Source organism: Bidens hawaiensis, unplaced genomic scaffold (assembly GCF_021521415.1).
Source record: "Bidens hawaiensis isolate Kalapana, Puna unplaced genomic scaffold, B.hawaiensis_p1.1 tig00018510_1, whole genome shotgun sequence".
Classification (NCBI taxonomy): Eukaryota; Viridiplantae; Streptophyta; class Magnoliopsida; order Asterales; family Asteraceae; genus Bidens; species Bidens hawaiensis.
Window position 1 is genome coordinate 54,237 of NW_027492802.1, and position 3,245 is coordinate 57,481.

The following is a 3,245-nucleotide window of genomic DNA, read 5'->3' on the forward strand; positions in this document are numbered from 1 at the left end:
TTTAAATTTAGATTTTTGTCCTATTTGTTTTATCTATGAAATTAAGTATCTTGTTTATCTAAACTATGTTGGATCATTTTAATTTAATTAATAGATACTATCACTTCAAATATTGCATAATATTCACTTGAGAGCTGTGAGCAATCAGCTCACGCCCCGGCATTTTCGCCTTAGTTTGGGGTATGACAGTGTGTGTATGGCAAGCGGTACAAATCCCAGAAATAAGAGACGTTTCTGCTGAGATTGTTCAACAAAACTATCTTGTCAGTCATAGAAAGATTTACTAAATGTTTTTTTTAGAGTTAACGATTCACCAGCATATCGCTGACGTATTTTTCCCCTACATTTCAAGAAAATAAAGTTAGCACAGGTAGCAAAGAATTATAGCCGTTCATGGAGTTAGATGCTCGCAAGGTAGAGATGACTCAGTTTTTAATTATTAAAATATTGCAAACAATATTTATACAAGGTTTATAAATTTAACACTCGGATATTTAATATCCGAGAAGTTTTCCAAATAAATTAAATATTCTATTATTATAAATAAAGGTTTACAAATAAATTAATGTTTCAAAATATATTAATACTTTTTATAAAGACTTCCTCTAAATAACCCGCAAACTCTGATATATTTACGAAACAAGTACCAACTATTGGTCACACGCCTAGGCCCTAAGTCGTGGTGTGACAGGTTGGTATAAGAGCCATCGATCTTAGAGAATTATGTATTTAATTATACGTACACTTTGGTCATATTCGAGTTTATGATAGTCATTAGTATTCAATTAATGATATTAAAATAAACATTGAATGATTAAAAATTAATACGGATAATATATAACAAGTGTGGATAAGATAGGAAAACGCACTTCTATCCCTAATATTATGTCGTACAAATGAATACAAGCAAGATGAATAAAACGTTAGATGAACATGGAGGATGATGATGTGGGTCGACTGTGATAAATGGAGAGGCAGGTTTCCAGAGTTCTTTTCTTCTGGCATGTAAACATTCATAGAGTAAGCTAGAGTTACCATTCTGTAGAAAGAAAAAAACGGGTTAGAGAAAACATATAGATCCGAACAAAATTTTTGGTCGGGTAATAACCCAAACGAGATCAGAAAAAGAAAAATATTTTGGAAATGGGCTGAAAAAGGGCGAGGATGGTTGGGAGAGTGGCAAATGGCGAAAGGAGTATTCTTTAATTAGAGTAGACAGTCATTAATATGTGTATTTTATATAAGGCAAATTTAATACACATACCGGAAGAAATGGGTTGCCGATATGAAAAATGTTTACTCGTTCTCATGCTCGTTATCCCCATCTAAACGTGTAACATCCCCAAATTTTTTATCCAAATTTGACAACTTAGTAAACTTGAAGGATAAAAATATCCTCAAGATAAATAAAGGGAAAATTAAAATAAGGAAAAAAAATTATTTTATAAATAAGGAAAAAAAAGTATTCCATGAAGAAGTCAATCCCACATTAAGGAAATGGGAAAAAGAACCCATCCACATGGAAAGTGTGAAAGATTTGGAAACTCTTTATAAAGAGATAAATTTCCATATTAATATACTTTTATTCCTAGCATGAACCTAGTGGTCCTAGCGGAGGGTGTGAAGCACCCGACCCACACGTGCACGGGCTTAGGCGAGGGCGAGGGCGAGGGTGAGGACGAGGGAGCTTTGATGGAGCACTTTTCACTTTGCACGCTCGCATCGTCGCGAGCCGCTTGAGAGCCGCCTTATTGTTTTTGGAAAATCAAAACTAGAACAAGACATGGCAAGTTATTAAAGTAAAGAGATCAATCAAGGCTACGTGGCCGCAGACTAGAGATCATAATAAAAGTTCTCCAATGGCCGTCAGTTCCCGGAGAACCGAAATTGTGTGTGTATGGAAAGTGGTACAAATACCAGAAATAAGAAACGTTTCTGTTGAGATTGTTCAAGAGAACTATCTTGTCAGTCAAAGAAAGATGTAGTGTTCAAGTATGAATCCTAATACATACAATAACTCACCAAGGGTTAAAATGAAACAAATACGACTCTATAAAATTGAATATTTGTTCAATACTTCCAATTGCTACAGACAAACCGAAGAACTGATTAGACATTACGCAATTAATTTAGTGCAAGAAAGAAGAAATCAAGGAAAAAAAGACGTGCATTCTTCAGATGAATCCAAGCAAGATGAATCGTGTAACATCCTGTTTTCTCATTTCGAATAATAAAATAAAATATGAGTTATTATGATTCGAGCTTGCGTTGGGTTAAGTAATATGGGTAATGGACTTGGGTTAATAAGGAAGGGAGAAAGACCATAGGCTTAAGCCCATGACCCATAATATATAAACCATTTCCTTTCCTTAATTCAATTATTCACCAATTCCAGACACCACCGAAAACATAGACATAAGCTCTCTTTCTTATTCTCTCTTTCTCTAGCCGAAACCAAGGAGAAGAACTGATCCCGACCAGAGGTAAAGATGTTATGACCTTAAAAGGATCCAAACCCGCTAGATCTAGTTGTGAAACGACGAACCGACACCTTAAACCATTAAGGTCACGAGGTCCGAATGGAATCGGGTATAAACTGATCAAAGGATGAGCTTAGGGGTCACTCTAGCTCAGATCTAGATCGAATGGGACGAAAAACGATAAAAAACGGTGGAAAATGAGTGAGATCTCGTTTTTCCAGCGAGATCCCGGTTTTCTGGCGAAGACGGCGCCAGAAAGGCGACGTACGAGGAAGGAATGTTAGAGAATATTTATGATATTCTCTAACCTAACCCTAAATCGTTAACGGAAGAATGACGAATTAACAAGCAATTTGTTATGCCCATTCGTTAAGAAGAAATAACGAATTGGCAGCAATTCGTTAAGCCATTCGTTAAGTAATTCGTTACGGGGAAATGACGAATGAACCCTCAATTCGTTATAGGGCTCAAATCATTATAAAAGTCCAGTTCGTTATGAGGGCCAGTTCGTCAAAAAGGCCAGTTCGTTATAAGGACCATTTCGTTCTAAAGACCGATTCGTTTTGAGGGTCAATTCGTTATAAAGTTAAGAAGTAACGAATGAGTTCATTCGTTAACGAACTGGATAACGAATTAGACTCGGAAAGAATGACAGAAAGGTCCCTGGAGTTGGAAAAGAATGGATTAATTACAAAGAAGCCCTCTAACTTTATGAATTAGCAAATAAAATAATAAATTAGAATTCTAATGAAAAATGTGTTAGGG